General features: G+C 40.1%; 1 protein-coding gene across 4 annotated transcripts in view; it reads left to right on the top strand.

Annotated features, from left to right (window-relative positions):
- Positions 1-23,418, top strand: part of LOC145402361 (facilitated trehalose transporter Tret1-like) — a 132,914-nt gene that overhangs the window by 1,283 nt on the left and 108,213 nt on the right. The gene's annotated exons all lie outside the window — the stretch shown is intronic.

Here is a 23,418-nt window from a genome sequence, read left to right as displayed (position 1 = left end):
TTCATTTTTTCGAAATCTGAAGGCCTGCTTCCTTATGCATGCTTTATGACTCGTTTATGATTACAGTTATTTCTGAACTCAGATTTTCTTCCTTGAATCTATAGCTTATTTTCCGAAGTTCATCGGCAGAAAAAGTCAGTGTTAAAGCTCTACGTCCATTTAATCTCTCATAACACATTCTAGTGTTAATCTGTTGTTACATTTTCATAATTCAAGGTGGAGATGGTAAACCAAGTTGAAGTGTAAAGAGTTACTTTGCTTAAATCAATCAATCAATCAGCCTCTTTACTCTGCAAGTTCCGTCAGTGTCCTCTAGATAATCTGTCGGCAGGTACTAAGTAATCTGTGTTGTCAGTTTCTTCCCTTCCAGTTACACATTTATACTTTCGCATAGCTCCTCTTTCCCTCTGTATTCCCGTGAGAACAAATTTACCCTTTTGTGCTTGTCTTTATGATTTAATTGCCTCTAGCTTGGCATCCCTCGTGTGGCTGCGTTTGTGTGTGTATGTGTGTGTGTGTTTCCGTGAGATAGGCAGAAAAAGCTTGCCGGATTTCTCTTGTTGGGAAGCTAGTGAGAGTATTTACATTCATACTACCACCATAAGATTATTATAAAAGGAAAAGGGGAGGAAGAGGATAATATCAGGGAGTCCAATGTACTGTGAGTCAGTTTATCACAGTCGCTCACGCAGTCCAGATTTAGAAATAGGAGTCCATTCCTGTTTCGTGTGAGAGACTGTGTTCATTATTATATTTTTACTACCATCAAAATTTTATCGTAGAGGTTGGGTAGGGTACCGTTGGCAAGTATCATCCTGTGTTTTTCTGTCCTTCACTCAGGCGAGAGGTGCAGACAACTTGGCAGCTATCTCATTTACTGCAGTGAAAGGCTGGTAGTAAGGTGTAGTTGGTTTGTTTTTATTAACTGAACATAAAATCGTTCCTTATATTTGTAGCTGTAGTATTTGCAAACCCAGGCATATCCGAAACTGAACCCGGAGGAATGCAGGATAACGCTTCCCTTCATGCAGTTCCTTATCCTTCTTTCTGGGGATAGGAAGGAGATTAGGGGACGTTTGTGCAACAAGCAGCTTAACCATGTGATCACATCGGTGCCACCACATGAAAGCGTCTATACCCAGAACCAACCCATATATAAATATTAAATACAAACACATCAGAATTTATTTTTCATGATCACCCGTAAAAAAACAAAAAATCCTGCTAAAGACTGCCAATTTTGCTGCCAGTCCTCGACGGCAAATATTAGGGGATTTTTTGTGGGAGTTAGGTTTGGTTTGGTTTGGTTTTATGTTTTTTTATGTTTGATTCAGTAAGGTTTGGTGTAGTTAGGATTGCTTAGGTTAGGCTTGTTTAAGTTTGATTAGGTTAGGTTTGATTAGGTTTGATTAGGTTATGTAAGGTTTGGTTAAGGTTTAGGTTGGATTTGGTAAGACATAATTGATAACATGGAAATGGGCAATGTGCACTCGAAAACTTTGAATCTTTCTCTCTCTCTCTCTCTCTCTCTCAAAATCGAGCGCTCGCGTGCACACACACACACACACACACACACACACACACACACACCAGAAATTCATACACCTCAGTAAAATCGATAAAATCGATGGTTGTACGAAAGCAGGAACTTACTGATTCCTTATCATCAGTTTTCCTGTCAGTGATAAGATTGTTAAGAATGCTGGGGAAGACTAAGAATAAACATCAAAGCAGATATCTAGATACATGATTCTCTTTTGTCCAACGATTATGAAAGTCTTACATAATATTCTGAAAAATATGTTGGGCTCTGCAGGTCCCATCACTAGGTTTATAAGGTCTTTGGTCACTCTAGTTCTTTATCGTTATGAAGTGCGTCTTTTTTTTTTTTCTTTTTATTGGCCGTGAGTATATCTGCCTCAGGATAAACGCCTGATACCCAGCTTTATCTCAAGGTGCAACACTACACCTAACACACACCAGCAGAAGTCTGGCTGTGTCACACATCACCATCAAACTCCACTCCTGATCTGACGGTAAGAGATAGTGCTGAATAGATATACCCTGTCCCCTTCAACCATACCCTTTTTTACTCTAACTTGGCCTAAAATTGCCGTCTCTCCATCTTGAATGTCGAGCTGCAGCAGTGGATCAACGCTAGAATGTGATGCTAGTCGGTAGTTGTAGTTTCGTAACGGCTGAAACTTGATGTGGCATTTCTAACTGAATATAATCCCAAGCACAACCTTCCGAAGTTTATCAAACATTTCGCGGAATCCCCATTTCATTAATAGTGGAATTTTATGCATAATATGAATTGGCCTTTCCTTCCACAGTTCCGTGAATTATTAAGATGGAAAAAATTACACTCAAAAATTAAATTAGTCGGGTTAAAAAAAAATATATAATTTCCTCTACAGTTTATGGACCCAAACAATCCAATGACGATTTTTGCCTTCTTGCTGCCTTCAGATGATTTTATTAAGCTTATGTAAGGCCTCTTGTAGTGAAGGGTTACCGGAGACTGTATTTATCCCGTCATTTGAAAAGTCTCCCCTAAGCTGAATAAATTGTCCGAATGTACCAAGAATAAAATGAAAAAAATGCATCATCAGAGTGGTTAAACTCAATACTGGTGACATAAGTTTTTAAAGTTCATTCTGCTACCCCCACATAAAAGATACCTGGTAGTGAAGGAATTAACCTCTTCACTCCGACTACGTATCTTCATTTTCATATGGCTACCACCAGACGGATGTACTTGAATATGGAAGTGTCCCATAGAAAGAAACAGAATGCAAGAGTTGTCACGGCTATGAGAGGGTTAGTGGCAAGAGTTTTAACACCCAGCCTCCTATGATCCACTCCCAGATTAATAAAATCGTCTAAGGTTTAGTTATATTAGTCTACTAGGGTTGTCCTGACAATAGGAGGGAAAGATTGCTTCGTATATTATGCTTTACTAAGGCTTCGCAAGTAATCTTAATTGTTACTGAAACTATTGATGGCAGAAGTACTTACATGTCAAGAAAGACTGAAGTGGTTAAAAACAGATTAAAAAAAGCAAAAAAATTCGTCCACTACCGCCCGCCATCGCTAAAAAATTACACCGATACTCCTCTGGCAATCGAGGCATATCATCACAGTTTCGCCAAAACTGATTTTAAAAACGTCTAAGGGATTCTCTGTTTGCTCCTGCTAAGTGACATGTGTATGGTATGTAGGAGGATTACTGGGCCTTAGGAGCAGACTGTGAAGCCTATGCCCATAGTAAGACGCATAAAAAAATGAAAGTAAATATCATATTAGCATTCAGAAGCCTGAAGTCTGGGGTATTATAATGTTGAAGGTCACTGAGTATAACAAGCCTTTGAAAAAATTTAAGTTACTGTTTAAATAGTCGTTCTCATTGTTGAGGGTGCAATCGAAAATGGTGAATAATGGCAAGCTAAAAGAAAAAGTTTGTGGGTAATTTTCTTGCAATATCCTTGGCCAATCGGAGGTATAGAATCGCAGCTTCGCCAAAATTATTAACAAACAAGCGATATATCCTGGGGTGCTGCCCACAAAGTTTGAATACAATTTGCTCATTTCATTTTGAGATATTTTGGGAACAGACAGAAACACATGCTGACACACATGCAGACCCAGAGAGACACACACACTGACACACAGACACACACAAACGCACAGACGCAGGCGATTAAATTATAACATCACCAGGTGGATGATTACAGTATCTTAACTGATAAAAGCGAACTGAATGGAGAGCAAGTTGCTATCAGGTCATATTATCAGTTCCATCGCGTTGTTAACTTCAGGGGATTTTATTCAGCTTGGCAATGACATCTTGAAATGGATGGGTTAGATTTTGCCTTCATTTACTCTTTTACTACGATTTTTTTTTTTTCAAGGTTAATCAAAATCGCCTTCATGTGGCAAAAATAAAATAAAAGAGTACTGAAGATTGATTGCGAAAGGTAGTCAAACGGATGGCTAGAAACATGAATAGACAGGTAGATATAGATTTATAGATGAAAGGGCAGATGGACAGATAAACAAATATATGGACAGATAGATATAGATAAATAAATTAATAAATAGAGACAGGTAGACAGATACATAAATAGGTAGATAAATGGATAGATACAGATTATGTTAAGGACACAGAACAAACCTCATACCACACAATATATTACAATCACACCACAATACATTCACCACAATCACCACAACACAATACACTGGACACTCTCACCACATCACTCCAACCAGAATCAGACAACCTTATACAATCAGCACAATTCACACAACACAATCCTCACAAAACACACAACAACCAACACAATCCTCTCACATCACCCACAACAATCAACACGATCCTCACACAACACTCAACAATCAAAAAAATCCTCACACAACCCAAAATAATCAACACAATCCTCACACAACACTGAACAATCAACACAATCCTCACACAACACTGAACAATCAACACAATCCTCACACAACACTCAACAATCAACACAATCCTCGCACAACACTCAACAATCAACACAATCCTCACACAACACCCACAATAATCAATACAATCCTCACACAACACCCAGAACAATCAACACGCTCCTCACACAACACCCACTACAATCAACACAATCCTCACACAACACACAACAATCGACACACAACACTCACAATCATTTCACAACACGCACTTTCTATTATGGGCGCTTGAATAGTCTCTCTCTCTCTCTCTCTCTCTCCTTAAACTTGCCACCACCGAACGATGAACTATTCAAATTAGTATAAGCTTCTAGTACTGAAACAGGTTAACTAAGGCCACATATATGCCCTGCAATTCGAATTTCAGAAGCTAAATAAAGTTGTCTGGCAGAAGCGAAAATTAAGTAAACAAAACAAAGGACACCTTTTATAGCTGCACCCTTCCCAGTCGTCTTTGGACACACTCCAGTTGCACACCACTGGCACCTCAGACAAACCCCAGATATGCCCCAAAGTTACACCAGACACATTAACCGTACGTTTACCAAGACACACACACACACACACACACACACACACACACACACACACACACACACACACACACACACACACACACACACACACACACACACACACACACACCACCGTAAGTATGATGCTCATAAAGTTTTGCATTTCCACCTCGCTAGGTTTAATTCCAGAAAAAGGGTAAAGTGACTGGTGAGTAAATGAAAGAGTGAGTGAGTGACACTGTTAGGGACGCTCACTGGTTTTGTCTGCCCCTGTGGTTGTGGCAAAAATACAGCAGTGATGTGAAAGAGTTAAGAGAGACTTTTGGATCTGGTGGGAGAGAGAGTGGGTGTTTATTCTAGAATTTATTGATACTCATACTCCTGTGACTAATTCCCAGCTGAACAGCTCGGCTGGCGTTATCTATAGTAGTACACTAGAGCTGTCTTGTTTATGAGAGGGTTAATGGTGACATAATTAACCCCCTCAGTCTTCTATGAGTCACTGTCAGCTGAATATTATCCTCTAGTGCTAGGCGGAATAGAGGTAAAACAGTCCTGTTTATGAACGGAATAATCCGTGGAATACGAATGTTGAGATTAAAGTAGTGTTCTTCCATAATCCTTTATCATAACGCAAAATACACATTTTTCCCATCCTGGTGATCCAGAATATTGTTACACATAATGAAGTATCACGCTGGAGGGAATCGATGATATCTGAAGTGATCAATATAGCTCATGATGTCCCAGGAAGATTATAGGGTTATCATGTGAATGTCCGTTAATCTTTTAGGACATCACGACCTATACTGATCATTTCACACCTGAACCAGAACACATCACACGCCATGGAACAGTTATGAGGGAGTCTGAATCGTATCCATTTATAATTCTTTCTTTCTTACTGTCTTTACCTGTTTAGCTTTCCTTTTTTGAAGTTTGTCTTACTTTCTTTTCTTTTTTTGTCTGACTTTCTCTCTTTGTCTTTTTCTGTTTCTCTGGCTTTCTGTCTTTTTTTCTGTTTGGCTTTTTCTCTCGTCATCCTCCTTTTCTGTCTGTCTGTTCTCTTACTTTCATTCTTTGTCTTTCTGTCTGTTTTCTCCCTGTCTCTACTAGTGCGTGTTCCAGCTGGTTCGATTTTTTCCCCAATGTGTTAGTCAAACTTTAGAAAGACACTTGTCTTTGTAAATGCGTCGTGCCAGATAGCTGTTGTGCGGAACAAGGCGCACAAACAGTAAGAGATATCAGAAAACTCCAGAAGAAGTTGAGAAGGCCCATATGGAGTGTGTTACTGGCCAAAGATTTCCGAGAAAGTCGACTGCCTATCAGCGTCGTGCCAGAAGAGCCGTAAATATGACACAGAGAAGCAGGACAAAACGTTACATGCACATATACATACTCGTACGTCAAATATTATATTCTTAATTTCGGGTCTGTATGTCAGTCCATCTGCCTGTCCGTAATGTGACCTTTGCGCTGGACCACGCAAAAATGGTAAGTGATATCAACTAATTCCAAAAGCAGAAGTTATTACGGACCCGATGCAGTGTGCCTTAAGTAGAAGGAAAAAAAAACCCAGAAACTATCTCAATATGCATTGAAGTGGTGGTTAAAGAAAAAAAAAAAGTGATCCCTAACAGGCAGACGATGGGAAACACTCCTGACAATAGGGATCTATGACAATGCCGACGAAAGGACGAAGACCTCTTGTGTAAATATATATATATATATATATATATATATATATATATATATATATATATATATATATATATATATATATATGTGTACAGAGAGACAGACAGACAGACAGACAGACAGAGACAGAGACAGACAGACAGACAGACACAGAGAAACTAGCAGGGGTACCCGGCGTTGTCGGGCCAAAAAGACGAACACTCTAATCCTTTTTGTTAAACTTCAGTCTTTCTTTCTGAAGACCATGTACACCTCTTATGCTTCTGAAGAGGGATTATAAGAGGTCCAGGAACTTTCTAGTTCAGCTTTCGTAGACTGACGCACAGTGTTTCTGCTCACTTGTGTACTATTACCATGACCTCAAATGACCTCCAACCAGTGACCTCAAATGACCTCGGTGGTTAACCTCACATTGCCTATGTCCGAACTGGAGGTCATGTGAGTCTCCATGCCAAAAATTGGGCTGTTGGGTTCAGTCGTTCTAGCGTGTATTAGTGGCGACCTCAATTGACTGCCGACCAATGGCCTCAAATGACCTCGGTGGTCAACCTCACACCACCTATGTCCGAACTGGAGGTCATGTAAGTCTCCATGCCAAAAATTCGGCTGCAGGTGTACCCGGCGTTGCCCGGGCCAAAAAGGTGAACACTCTACCCGGTGACCTCAAATGACCCAGATCTTAGTTTTGACCCACCTAAAACCATCCATGGGTCGCCCTGCTTCAGAATATATATGGGTCTAGGAGTCTCTGGCTCATGATTTGGGCATGATTGAAGGACAAACAAACAAACAATGCAGCTCTTTTATATATATAGATATAGTATATACCAGGGGCAGGATCACACTGCTACCTGGCGCATTCCTGGGTGGCGTGTAAGAGAAGGCCTTGCATATGTACGAGGAACCGTCTTAGAAGGGGCGGGTCATGGGACCCCCTATAGATGTGTGGGGCTTAACTGAAAATACTGAATAAGATGGCACATACCATATATATATATATATATATATATATATATATATATATATATATATATATATATATATATATATATATATATATATATATATATATATATATATATATATATATATATACAGGGTGTAACGCGACGTATGACAAAAACTTACATCAATGATCTATCATGTAATTTTGAGTATATTTTGTTCTATAGACATATGCTCTCTGCGATCCCAGTTCAGTACCCAGCATTCGGCTGTTTTGTGTAAAAGCTTCGTCTCTTGCATGTGCCATTAGGTGGGAGCTTCGCAGGGCGACGGGAGACGAGTATTATTAGCATATACTGTACTGTACATGAAAATCCCATATCCTATCAGTACACACGAGTTTTAAGAAGAAACTTTACGTAGTTTATTGATTCTTTAACGTCAAGGCATGCATTCATGCAATTCTTTTGCACAAATCCACCGTAATTAAGGATCAGATTCAAATTTTATGGCTTGCAAGGGAGTAGGGAGGGAGGGAGGAGAGGCTGGTGTGTTGTTGCCAGTTATGTAATATTTGGTTTGTAGGATGTAGCTACCAGCATTATCATAACACCCACAGCTCATTCAGTGAAAGAACATTACTGTATTGAGTGACTAGCATCATTTTAAGTCAGGAGTAATATTATTATTCATTACAATTTTTCTGATGCAAGTAAAAGTGGCACCATTTTTTTTCATATGATGTTGACGTGAGAACAGTGACACAGGCTTGCCAATGTAACGACTATGCAGCTAGACCTATTTTTTGCTTCTACTTGCGGCACTAACGTCCGGCAACATAATATCTAGCTAAATTCTGGATATTTTTACCATTTTTAGGTGATATTCTAGAGATTTTATCGGGTTTTCTAGCGATGTTTTGCAGTGTTTATTATCTAGCTACATTCTAGCAAGTTTTCAGGACTAGACTAGCGAGATTGATGAGAAGGACTTGGCAACCCTGCGTCCACTGTCATTTGAACGGGAACATTTGCAGGGGAGGCACACACTTCAAATACTGTTCTCCGCGTTCTGTTGTTCACCGGGTTCAGCTTCACCTGTTCATAAAACAGCATGCCACGTACGTACAGCAATGAAGAATATGCAGACACCGTGTATTTTTTAACGGATTCTGCGATGATAATGCCAGTGCTGCAGAGAGGAACACAGGTGGAGATACCCAAGGGCGCCACGTTTACTTGCAGCAGAAAAACTGTGATAAATAAATTTCTTTCTGACATAAAGTGAGGCTAATCTCCCTTTAGAATTACGTTTTTTCACTGAATGAGCTGCGGGTGTTATGATAATGCAAGTAGCTACATCCTACAAACCAAATATTACATAACTGGCAACAACACACCAGCCTCTCCTCCCTCCCTCCCTACTCCCTTGCAAGCCATAAAATTTGAATCTGATCCTTAATTACGGTGGATTTGTGCAAAAGAATTGCATGAATGCATGCCTTGACGTTAAAGAATCAATAAACTACGTAAAGTTTCTTCTTAAAACTCGTGTGTACTGATAGGATATGGGATTTTCATGTACAGTACAGTATAAGCTAATAATACTCGTCTCCCGTCGCCCTGCGAAGCTCTCACCTAATGGCACATGCAAGAGACGAAGCTTTTACACAAAACAGCCGAATACTGGGTACTGAACTGGGATCGCAGAGAGCATATGTCTATAGAACAAAATATACTCAAAATTACATGATAGATCATTGGTGCAAGTTTTTGTCATACGTCGCGTTACACCCTGTATATATATATATCACCAGAAACACTTCGGCAGGAAGGTGACATTATTTGCCAGAATCCGCCCCTCAACCAAACATGAATTCTACTGTTAATGATTATGTGGGTGTTCCTGTTGGATCATCGTCTACTAAGATCCAACTGCACTGTCTCCTGTGCTTCCAGGCAGTGTGCCATCCAAAGTGAGTAGTCACTGTCTCTGCATCTCAGAGACCGGGACATTAAACGAACTGAAATTGATTAAGATCTACACGTACACTGTAAGAAGCCTCACAGAAGATTTAAAAATTTGATACCTTAATGACTGAATTAGATAATATTAGTTGGGATATTGTAGGTTTGAGTGAGGTCCACAGAAATGAAGAAAAATTAATTCAGCTCCAAGACAGCAACCACCTCTTTTACTTCAGAGGAAGGCAGCATGAAAGAGTTGGTAGTGTATTAGTGGCGCTCAGACTTTCTCCTCCAATTCCACCTTAGACGATTCCGGTGCTGTTCCTCCATCACTTCCCCTCCTCTGACTTCCTCATGGCTATTAAAATTTCTCCAGCTGATGATTTTTTTTGCCATCACAGGCCTCAATACTAACAAGGCATATAGGCCTGATGGAGTCCCTCCTGTTGTTCTCAAGACCTGTGCTTCTGTGCTTACACCCTGCCTCTGTAAACTCTTTCGCCTTTGTCTATCAACTTTTACCTTTCCATCTTGCTGGAAGTTTGCTCTCATTCAGCCAGTCCCAAAGAAGGGTGACCATCCCAACCCTTTAAGTATCGTACAATTGCTTTAACATCCTGTATCTCAAAAGTTTTTGAGTCAATTATTAATAGAAAAATTTTAAAGCATCATTCCTATCACAACCTTCTTTCTGATCGTCAGTATGGGTTCCGTCAGGGACGCTCCACTGGCGATCTTCTCACCTACCTTTCAGACTCCTGGTCATCCTCCTTTAGGGACTTTGGCGAAAGCTTTGCCATTGCAGTTGACATCTCAAAGGCTTTCAATCGAGTCTGGCATGAATCTTTAATTTCCAAAGTGCCCTCTTACGGTCTTTATCATTCTATCTCTGCCTTCATCTCTAGCTTCCTTTCAGGTCGTTCTATAGCCGCTGTTGTAGACGGCCATCTTTCTTCTCCTAGATCTATCAACAGTGGTGTTCCTCAGGGCTCTATTCTACCACCAACTCTCTTCCTTTTATTCATCAATGACCTTCTAAGCTGTACATCTAACCCTATCCACTCATACGCTGATGACTCCACCTTTCACCTTTCCATTCTGTTCCCGCAACGCCCATCTCAGCAGTTACTTCAACAAACAAGGGATGAGGCTATGGCACACCTAATGTCTGACTTGGCTAGTATCTCTGACATGGGTAAAAATAATCTGACTGTTTTTAATGCATCAAAGACTCAGTTCCTACACTTATCAACCCAACCGAATCTTCCACAGGTATACCCACTGATGTTTAATAATATTCAGTTTAATCCTGCATCATCCTTGAACATGCTTGAGATTTCATTTATTTGGGACTTATCTTGGAGAGATCATATTACATCTCTTGTAAAATCTGCTTCCAAGAGATTAGGTGTGCTAAGCCGACTCCGTTCCTTCTTTATCCCTGCACAGTTGTTGACACTGTACGCGGGTTTTATCCGCCCCTGTGTGGAGTACAAGTCTCATGTGTGGGGAGGCTCCCCACATACAGCTCTTCTCAATAGGGTGGAGTCAAAGGCTTTTCGTTTCATTAACTCTCCTTCTCTTACTGACTCCCTTCAACCTCTGTCTCTTCGCGGCACTGTTGCATCTTTATCTCTTTTCTGTCGCTACTTCAATGGTCATTGCTCCTCTGAACTATCTGCATGTATTCCTCCAAGTCTACGAGGGCGCGCAGCACCCGTCTAGCAGCAAACTCTCATCCTTTTTTTGTCCAGCTCTCTAATGCAAGAGTTAACCGTTACTCCCAGTCCTTCATTCATGCAACAGGTAAACTCTGGAACTGTCTCCCTCTGTCTGTATTTCCTGCTTCCTATGATCTCCAGTCTTTCAAACGCAGTGTGTCCAGGCATCTCAACATGATCGGATCTTGAATTCGATTCTCTCTTGTATTTTGTTTTTCTCTTGGAAGGAACAGTTATCGCATGCTCGTGGCTTTTGGTTCCTTTTTCCTCTCATTAAAAGAAAAAAAAAAAAGGATTTCTAACTAGCGGAAATCTTGCAGAGAGCATTGTTAAATTCAGGAGTGTATTTAGCAGAGTGGCATGGATTGTAACTAGACTAGGCAGAAGATACACCAAGAAAGTAATACAAGTATATGCACTGTCAAGAGAAAGTTTTTTTTTGTTTTTAATGTCTGACACAATTTCATAAGTCACAAGTTTTACTTTATTATCTCCCCCCTTTTAGCAAGGTGGAGCGATAATGTCTTTACCCGCCTCTGTGTGTGTGTATGTGTGTGTGTGTGTGTGTGTGTGTGTGTGTGTGTGTGTGTGTGTGTGTGTGTGTGTGTGTTCCCATTATATCTCATGAAAGGCTTGAGCTATCATCATGAAACTGTTCCCATTATATCTCATGAACAGCTTGGAACATGAAATGAAACCTTCAGGGTATCAAGATATGGCCAAAGTCTTTGATGAGTTAGAAAATGGGCATTCGGGGTCAAGGTCAAGGTCACCATACTGGCTGCCAAAGAACAACTAGTTTTTATCACCTGCATTTAGCAAAATTAAATCTAATGAACAGCTTAAGCTATCAACCTGAAACCTTCAGGGTATCAAGATATGGCCAAAATCTTGGACTTGGCCAACGGTATATTCTGGTGGTCGATTAGCATTCGCCTCCCGAATGCTTTTCTTTCATTCTGGTTTAAGTTGCCAATTCTCAGACTACGAGAAATTTATAAACTTTCCTTGCAAACAGTACTCAGCAGAGAATAATCACTCACTGGTAATAAATTAGTAGGTACTGTCAGCCTCTAGAGAAAGAACCTGTGCCTCTCCTGGCTTGCGCGAACAGTTTTATTGTGGATTAATATGAGCGAACTGGCCTAACTACCAGCTGTGATTAACATCAACAAAATTCGTTTGTACAAGCTGGGAGCACAGTAAATTATGTAAGAACAATTTGGAAAAGTGAAACACAATTTTACACTTAATGGAGCTCAAAAGATAAAGTTATAAATTTATTAATTCCAACAAAATGACTGCTTGCATTAACAAGAGAACGTAAGGCAAGTAAATTCGCCCATTTACGTACTCAAGCTACCTAACACACTTAACTTCTCAGCTGCATATAGCATTCCGAAAATGCCAATCGGTAGACTGCTTTGTACATTCCGGAAGAGCCGCTTGAGATATTGTGAATTTTTGGTCATTTTTCGTGCCTACTGCATGTTTATGCTTGATGGGTGGGTCGTGAATCGCCAGTGTGGAATGTAAACTTTGTCTGACCAAAATGTTATCATGTTTGGTTAGGTATAAGTGTTCAAAACACATGATGAAAACATATTTTTTTTACCGGTTTTCCTCCACCACGAACATAGGAAATGTTTAGGGCTGCCGCAGGCTGGGGGTTAAATCTAGAAAACAGAAAGAAATACTAGTAAATGGAGAGATGTAGTCACATAACTGAGAGAAGACTGGGTGATCTACTGTCAACTGTTTGCTGCTGGGGTCACACTATCCTGAACTGACATCAAGGATGGAGCCACAGAACTGCAAGAAGACTAAGTGAACCATTACTCAAGATGCCAAGGTAGCCTTTGCTAATTACTGCTGGGACTGTACTGCTCTGGAACGACGTTCGTCTCTTGCGACTGCCGGTTTTAGACTGTCCTGTTCAAACGTGATGCAGGGCCTGATCCGTGGGAAAAGGGCAGAGCTTCCTCTCCCAGCGGTTTCAGGGGCGGTGCAAGTGATTTACACATACTAAGTTCGCTCAGTGTTTCACTAATGTCTGTGCATAAAGATGGTCACTCCTGAAACAATGGTAAATGTTCTGCAAATTTATTCCAGCTGGAATGCTCATGTGGGACAGTTAGAACTGAATAAAGTTCATTGGGATTTCCACTAGCATTTGTAGACTCCCATAATCATACAACGTCCCAAATTTGCCCCATGAAAATGAAATTTTACTCTGGAAACTTTAAAAGAAGCCGATATATACATCCTAACTCAGGCACACATGATTCACACTATGGTGTGTGTACTATCCTGTTAAAGGGGAAAATCACTGTCGTCAATGAGCATATAAACCTCATATTTACCTTAATAATTGCAAGCTTCAAGGAAAAACTCTGTGACGTCATTGGAAAATCCTGTACTCAGGTCAACCTGAGAAAATGTTCACCACATTAATTTTAACACATTTAATTGTTATGTAGTGTGGTGTATGTAATACACAGTGTAAATGTGATAGCTGTAGTGTACCTGTACCTATATGTAAAATGGTATTGTTATGTCTCTGTCTCACACTGCTGTGAATCTTTGGTCTTGTAATATGTTAATCTTGAGATTTGGTTTTAGTTATTGTGCTAGTCGAAGGCAGAAGTTAAAGATGAATACAGGGAGTTGATCTTGATTTATTACCTTCAAGGAAAGCCTAAGTTGAGCAGTGTATGTATTACACAGGAACGTAATTTACTAAGTCTCGTCGGACCCCTCTTGTTATTTCCTCTCTCCACGACCTTTCGCTTCTGTGGCTAGCCCCTTTTCTGAACTCTAATCCCTGCATTCTTGTTTAGGAGGGTTTGTGTCACGTGAGCTACACTGTCGTTGGAAGATTCTAGAACCCTGTATGTCTGTGTATGTAATGCTTCCAGTGCCCACTGGCATACTGTTGATTAAGTCTTGCTGAACTAATTTCCTTTGGTCGATTCTCACTGACACACTTTCTATTCCCAAACCTTTACTGGTGCTTCTATCTATCTATCATGCTATGAGTTGTATTATTATAATGTGGAGTCCTGACACTACCACAGGCTCCAACAGCAGTAGTTCAATATAGAAAGGACGTTGCCCAGTGAGTTGTTCTTCCTATGGTCGGTCTTTAGGTGTACAGTACACAAGATCAGCTGAGGCATTGTTATATAAACACTGGCTTCTTAAGTTCACTGTTTTTATTTTCCAACTAATCACACTAAATGCTTTCCAACTTCGCTTCACTATTCTCAGAAGCACTAGACCTATACAAACTTTACAAAATGCAATTAGGCTTAATGCTTGACAACACTTCACTATTTTCACAAGTACCGATGATATACAAACTTCAGTAACGCTTCACTGTTTGCCAACTACATTTCACTGTTTTCACAAGTACCGAAAATATACAGACATTGCACTACACTCAAACTGAACTGAAAACCGACCGAACTTGCTCTAGTCTCTTCTCCATCCTTATATAAGCTTGTATTGTTCTAGAATGATGTACATCTTTCCACAGTTCTAGTGTATTCCAGAGAGAAAGCACGGTTACAACAGTTACCAACTCGGTAACATCCAAAACATGCCAGAGTTTTCTTACATTACATAACACTGTAAATTATTTAGCATACAAACTTAAATAATTTAACTGGCAATCACATAACTAAAACATTATATGGAAAAAAAGCTAAAAATTAATAGATAACTTACGAAACAACTACACTCACAAACAGCAGGCAAATTGGCAACTCTGACTCATACTGGAACTACCACAAACATTGGGAGTCAGTGAGAAACTTCTAGACTATCTAACTACCAAATCCCGCATCTCAACACAACCCCCTCCCTAGTTCTTTGTCATCCCGACAAAACTAAACAATATACAATATACAGTCATAAACCTTAATCCTAATGAAACATCTAACTATACACAAAATAATCTTTCAACTTATCAGGTCTTCTTCAATGCCATTTCCGACGACATCCTTGCTCCTCCATGCAGTCCATTCCTCCAGGAAGGTCTTGGTCCTCTTCCTGTTTCACTTCTCTTGGGAAACTTTACCATCCTCTTGCACTTCAGCTCCTTGGTCCTCCTCAACATCCTCGGCTGCGGGAGAGCACGATTTCTTGGAGACATCCCAGCTGTACTGTCCTGGCCCATGGTACTGCCACAGACGATTCATGTGTACCACCTTTGGGGGAGACCCATATGCAGTAAAGAATACATCAGCCTTCTCCACCATTTGTCTGGCATCCTTGCAATTGAGCAATGAGCTCAGCAGGTCTCGATTTTTCTAATAGGGTACGCAGCATAAGGTTAATTACTCCTTTTTGGGTGCTAGGAGTTTATCCTTTTCCGTCCAGTTGTTACATAGTAAGGTGGTCAAAGAACCGGATGGCAGTCTCCTTTTCTTGAAGTCACACCCTCAGGAACTGACTCTGGCATTGTCTACAGTGAGACCATATGCCTTGATGGGTGCAGCCTTCATCATCTCATAAGTGAAACTGTTTTGCACCAAATTCTGTTTGGAATATCGAGAGCTGGGCCCCTCAAACAGGATAAGAAATTGGAGTTGTGGTTGGTCGACTTGTCCAATTGGTACAGCTGCACTCTGTCTTCAAAATGGGCTATAAATGGTTCAATTTGCTCACCTTCTTTGTACGAAGGAAGCTTGTGATGCAGGGTTGCCAAGACAGGTACTGGAGAAAAGTGGACAGAGCTAGGGTCACTGGGACTTGATGCTGTTAAAGCCTGAGAGTCTAGTTTCAGTTTCAGTACTTCAGGCTCTTGCTTCTCACGTGCTTAACATTCGGCACGTTCATACTCAAGCTGTTCACGTTAGTTTTAACGCTCTCGCACTCTTACACTGTTCACACTTGTGTTTGCGCTGTTCACGCTTGTGTTCAACTGAATTTTACGCTCCTCACGGGCATCACTCTCGTGCTTTAGGATATACTGTTTAATTTCCTGGAGATTGTTAAGCTCCATATCCTTGGCTTCCTGTATAAACAGGTTAGTAGCCATGGTGCTAACTCAGACTGAGACAGAGTGACTAAAGAATAATTTTAAAAAGAAATTTGGCAAGCTGCAGCTCAAGAAAAAAGTAACCAAAAAAAAAAAGTCAGTGTACGAACTGTGCTGTTTTGCGGTCTAATGCTAATAATTCAATATTAATAATATAGGCACAGGCTGGTGGTGACCAGTTTTATCAAGTAAAACTGAGAAGCAAGGGGGAAAAAATCCACAAACTAGCTAGCAAAAGCCTTTCACAACTATTAATGATGCAGTAATAACAACCTGCTAAACAGTAACCACCAGTAAGCTAGTGCCTATAACTAAGTAGCCAGGAGTGAGTGAATTTATTATTATTTCTTTAATATTAAATATTTAACCCACTGCCTCCAGCATAAATTCACGCCAACCCATTTCTCAGCTCGACATTCCTTTGAAAATCATCTATATCTAAACCTAATTCTTATCTCAGCTAATATTTAACTCATCAATCCTTCGACTTCAAGCTGATTGCCTCAGACAGTCCGTGAATTGTGTGTAGGGAGAGAGAGTGAGTGAGGAAAGGGGGCAGTTTTTTTTTTTTTTTTAATTGCCTGTGTCCATATGTGTGAGAGAGGTGCTGGGACACAACTAAGGCTTGTACTAGCTCTCCTAATAACACTTCCAGAAGACTGCAATCCACCGCAGACACTATTTCCATGTATATTTTCCAAAATTGTGGCATGATTGCTGCTGCGAGTCTGGTAACCATAGCAACGACCATGAGGCAGGCTGGCTAAGGTGTCTGCTTGCCTCGCTGCAGCTCCACACCACCGCCTTACACACACACACACACAGACACACACACACTCACACACACACACACACTGAGATATTGTGAACAAAATAGTTATTGACGCTGTCCATAATCAAAAATATTTTCCACTATAACAGAATTCTTTTCCTGTGATTTGTACTTTTTCATCATAACAAATATACACACACGAAGACTTTCAATAAAAAATCAGACTCTGATCTCATTATGAAACAAACTTGCTGCTTCCATTATTCACATAAATAGACACAATGGTGGTGTGAGGCTTGCCTCACTGCATTTTCTCCTCCCTCCCTCCTCCACCTCCTCCCTTTCTCCACTCCACTATATTTTCCATTATAACAAAAGTTTTTTCCTGTGAATTGTGCTTTTGCATCATAACAAACACACACACACGAAAACTTTCAATAAAAAATAAGGGACTGGTTTCACCTTGAAACAAACTTTCTGCTTCCATTATTCGCGTAAATAGATGCAGCAGTGGTGCGAGACACTGCACCACATTTCCTCCTCCCTCCCTCCTCCACCTCCTCCTTTTCTCCACTCCAATATATCTTCACACTATAACAGAATTTTTTTTTCCTGTAATTTGTTCTTTTTCATCATAACAAACATACACACAAAAAAACTTTCAATAAAAAATAAGACACTGATTTCATCATGAAACAAACTTTCTGGTTCCATTATGCAGGTAAATAGATGCAGCGGTGGTGTGAGACGTCGCACCCCATTCCTTCCTCCCTCCCTCCTCCACGTCCTCCCCCTCTTCCTTTTCTCCTCTCCCTACCTTCTCTTCCATCTCCTCATCCATGCCAATATCCCCCTTTCAAGGATCATCACTACCCTTTGAACTATTCCCAACATCAGAAACATCCAATGAACGTACAGGGGGAAGCAATGGGTGCACAGTGGAGGACTCACGTGATCCATGTACTTCATGCAACACATAAATATTGGCACTCAACATGGCGGTCACTTCCCTCAGGGAAGTCACTTTCTTCACTCACAATTGACAATAATGTCACCTCGAGTTCTCTCCCTATCACACCAACAATAAGGCCTTTTCTTTTCTGGCCTTTGGACTTCATTGATGTTGAAGTCGCAGATGCGGGTGCTCATCTGAGGATCTGGACACAGGGAAAGCTTTTTCCATAGCTCTATCCATTACTGAGGTATGCAGGAAACTGGAGTGTGATTCAGATGTACACAGGAGGGTTGCCAGTGGCTGTGTGTTGTGAAAATAACCCACGGAATATTCAAACAATGCCGTGAAACACTAGATCAAGTATATGTGCCACCAGGATGTCCCTGGGTTGTCATGCATACATGTCACCAGGGTGCAATGGGTTAAAGCTAGGAGTTAATATCCTGGGAAGAGGTCACCAATTTGCCAAAAGAAAGAGGGATTTTAAAAAGGTTTTGACTGAAGTCCGTGACCGTGGGTCCGGCATTTTCTGTACACTGTAGGCTGACATGGGGGTCATTTTCTGAAGTTTTGAAAACTGATTTTTCTTCCTTGCCATATTGAAGAGAAAGTTCAGATGCACCTACCAATGCAAATCCCAGCTTCCTAGACCCATTATGTGGCTTGCAATGGAGCGAAAGTTGCAGAAATATCGGCAACCGATATCCGCCACCCAGAGGTATTGCTGTAGTGCAACTTTGCAGGTGTTGTTATATTTTTTAACCCCCAAAACAGTGCAAATGGTGCTGAAATGTTGCACATATATGAGTTATGATTATATCAATTTATTTCAGTACATAATATGTTAGGAATGGCTGGAAAAAAAAAAATTATTATGAATATTTTTTCACCTTTTTTATATAAAATATGTTTATGGTAGTTTCGAGTTATTTTTTATTTTATCGTTGTGCCCATGCTTGGAAAAGGGAGTGAAAAGGTTGAATTTTCAGTCCTAAATGGGCAAATTGTCCATCCTCCAAGGCTAGGCTTTCCTATGGGAGATGATGGAGGGTCAGATCCGATTACCAATACAGAAGTTGAGTCACAACTTCAAGCTCTTACACCATGTGCATAGCTAAAAATAGACTCATAATGCAGTTTCAAAACTACAAATAAGTCTAATTATTACAAATACAGAGACAAAGCAGAAATAAGTACGTTTACAGACGGGGAAAAACATATTTTCCATAATAACATGTTCTCCTTTTTGTCATTTTACCTTGTTATTTTCGCAATATATGTTGCTGTCTCGTAAACAGGGTGGTTGTGTGTGTTGTGCAATGGAGGAAAAAGATTATATTTTCTGTCTGGGTCGAGATAATCGGTGTAACTATGTGTTTTTAGGCATGTCCACGAGCAAAAAAAATCGTACATCCACTCATCACAGCAGCAGGTGGTGAACTGACATGATATGTGTGAGGATGAAGTGGAGGTCAGTCTCATATCCGTGATGTTCGTTCACTTCACGAAAGTTTTCACAGTTTTCAACATGTCACACTGCATCGAATGATCCAAACCATTACAACAAACCTGAGTAAATAGGTAAAGGTACCGAGACAAAAATGCATTTTTCACTTATCATGTCTTTTTTGTTTGTGTCCGTATTAATTCATAATCGTAAACAGGTGGCTTTGTGTGTTTTGCAAGAGAGGACAGAGATGATATTTTCCGCCTGGGTTGAGATAATGGGTGTAGTTGTGCTTGTTTAGGCATGGTTAGGCGTGAGAAAAATCGAAAATCCACTCATCACAACAGCAGGCTCTGAACTGCTTGATGGGGTGTATGGGAGTGTAGTGTAGGTCATTTGAAGATGTTCAGAACATTCGTTCACTTCCCAAAAATGTTTGCAGTTTTTTATGGGCCGTGCTCAAACGATGCCTGTGGCCATGTATTGGCTAAACGTTATTCAATGCCGGCGGCCACGGAGGGTTAAGAAATTAAAGTCGGAAGTTTTACTTCATTCTAGCTTACGTTGCCAATTCTCACACAATGAGAACTTTATAAACTTTTTCTTCAAACAGTACTCAGTATGGAATAATCACTCACTTGTAATGAATTAGTAAGTACTGTTGGCCTCAAGAGAAAGAACTTGCTCTGACAATTAATATGAGAAAAGTAGCCTAACTACCAGTCATGATTCATATCAAGAAAAGTTTGAGCAAGTTCAGAGCAAAGTAAATTAAATAAAAACAATTTGGAAAAGTGAAACATGATTTTACACTTAGTCGAGCTCAAAAGAAAAGTTGTAAGTCTATTACTTGCGACAAAATAAATGCTTACATTACAAGAATACTTAAGGCAAGTAAATCTGCTCAATCATGCATTCATGCTACCTAACACTCTGAAATCTAGAAAACAGAAAGTACTGGTAAATGGAAAGATGTGGAGTCACGGAACTACGAGAAGACTGGGTGATCTGCTGTCCACTGATCGCTGCTAGGGTTGTTTTGTCCTGAAACGACGCTGAGAAAGGAGTCACAGAACTGCGAGGAGAGTGGGTGATCCTGATCCACTGCTCAAAACATCGGGGTAGCCTTCGCTCGTCATTGCTGGGATTGCACTGCTCTGGAAAGACGTCCGCCGCTCAAGCCTGCCAATTTTAGACTGTCTTGTTCACACTTGATGCAAGGCATGATCCGTAGGAAAAGGGCAGAACTTCCTCTCCCGGCAGTTACATGGGCAGGGCAAGGAGTATATACATACTGATTTTGTTCATTGCTACACTAATGTCTGTGCTTACAAACAATCACTCCTGAAATGATGGTAAATGTTTTGAAAATCTACTCCAATCAGAGTGCTGACACAGGAAAGTTAGAACTGAGTGAAGCTCACGGATTTCCACAAATATTCGTAAGTCGTAACTCCCAGAATCATACAATGTCGCTAGTTCGTGACATACACCGACATATCAAGCCACAGATGAAAGAATAGAAACATTCTGTGATGACATCACCCAGATTATGGAAGAAAAGACCATATATACTATACTCATTGATGACCTCAATGCTAAAGTCGGTAAATAAAAAAAATGGAGAAGTATGTATGAGAGAGGGGGGTGTGAGTTGGGAGCAGGGCAGTGAAATGGCAGGGGACAGGGCGACATGGAGGTGATTTGTTTGTGGCCACACCGTACGGGATTGAGGCGCCTGGCAGTAGATAGATAGATAGATGTATGGGAAAATTTGGAGATGGAGAAAGCAGTAACACTGGTGAAATGGAAGTAAATTTTGCTGAAATGTATATCATGAGAATAATGAACACATTCTTTCACAAAAGAACATGGAAAAAAATGGGCCTAGAGAAGTCCTAATGGAGAAACAAAGAATGAAATTGACTCAGTATTGCAGACATGAATAACACAATCATAAATGTCACAGTTATCAACAAAGTCAGTGTAGGAAGTGACCACAGAATGGTGGGTTGCAAAGTCAGATTCAATATCAGAAGTGAAAGAAAGAGGCTAATTAAAAATAAAAAAATAAAATATGCCCAATAAAGGTAGGCAAAACAAAGCAGCCTTTCAATTTGAAATAACGAAGATAATGATTCAGGCTCTTAGTTATGCTGAGTCCAACATTTAAAACAAAGATGAAATAGAAAGAGCGGAATTAAATAAGCTTATCAATAAGAGACACACACAAAAAAGGAAAGAGAAACATGGATGAGATATCAAAAACGGAAAAAGTGCGAAACAGGTCCAAAGTAAAATGGCACTGGGAAAGAAGCAGAATATATCACTGGAAGACAAAAACTGTAGTCATTAAATGCAGAGATGGATGGTGGAGAGAGTTAAGTATTTTACAAAGAACTGTAAAGACTATAGTACCAATAGCTAACTTTTCAGTTGACACAAGTGAAATACCTGAGGTAACAGCAGACTAAGTAAAATTTTCTCTTCAAAGTAAGAAAAGAGGAAAGGGCATGATAAAATGGAGTAGCAGCTGATTTACTGTCGGATGCAGTTGTAGAAGGACTTAACAGGCTTGTCCACTTATTTACTTACTGCATAAAGAAGAAGAGAATTCCTAAAAAATGGCGTAATACAATAATTATTTTACATCACAAGAAATAAGAGTCAAAAGATCTTACTAACTATCGACCCACTGGCTTCTTACCAGTTATTTGGAAACTCTTCACTAAGGTCCCTACAAACACAATAACAACAAATGTGGAAGAAAACCAACGCCATGAATAGGCAGGATTCCGAGGTAGGTATTCAGCTACTGATCATCTACACACACTGAATCAGCTGACTGAGAAAACTAAAGAATATAATAAACCACTGCACTTAGGTTTTGTTGACTATGATTCAGTGGAGCACAATCATAAATTCACTGCGAGAACAAGGAAACTGCTCAAGAACACTGTAAAACGGCTCGAAAACACATCTAAAGAGGGAACTGCTCCAGTTGCATTACATTAAGACTCTGAAAATTTAAGACTGGGAATGGTGTGCGTCAGGGAGATACAGTCTCACCAGAATTATGGACAGCATGCCTTGAAGGTTAAGAAAGCTAGACTGGGAGAACAAAGGAGTAAACATACAGTAGATGGAGAAAACCTAAACTATTAAGATTTGCAGATGACACTGTCCTAATCTCAGAAACAGCAGACATTGAAAGAAATGTTAAATGACCTAAACAGAGAGAAAGTATCAAAGTAGGGCTATAGATGAACCGAACTAAAGTTAATGTTTAGTTCAAATACACCAAAGAACGTCATCAGAACAAGCAAAGAAATTCTTGAAGTTGACGAGTACAATCAGCATACTTGGGGCAAATATTAAAACTAACGAAAGACCATGATAACGAAATAAAAAGACGCATTACAACTGGACGAAAAGTTTCAGTAAACACAGAGACATCACGAAAAGTAGCTTGCCAATATGTATGAAAGGAAAAGTATATACCATAACATATGTATAATCCCAACTATGACGTACGGTAATGAGACCTGGAAACTGACAAAGTCGATGGCAAATAAACTAATCCTTTCTCAAAGGGCAATGAAAAGGCCAATGTTGGGAATATCTTGAAGAGACAGGAAAAGATTAACTTGAGTGAGAGAGCAGATTTAAGTCAGAGCCTTTATAGAAGTTATTAAAACCAAACAAACAAACAAACAAATGAAGGTGAGCGGGTCATGTAGCAAGAATTAGGAATAACCGATGGAGCAAGGGGCTTACTAACTGGACTCTAAGAGACTGTAAGCGTAGCAGAAAAATGCCAGAAAGGAGTGGGGGAGATGAGATAGATAAGT

This window comes from Coenobita brevimanus, chromosome 57, assembly GCF_032717465.1.
Source record: "Coenobita brevimanus isolate Jiangsu-jjx chromosome 57, ASM3271746v2, whole genome shotgun sequence".
Lineage (NCBI taxonomy): Eukaryota > Metazoa > Arthropoda > Malacostraca > Decapoda > Coenobitidae > Coenobita > Coenobita brevimanus.
This window is presented reverse-complemented; position numbering and strand designations above follow the sequence as displayed.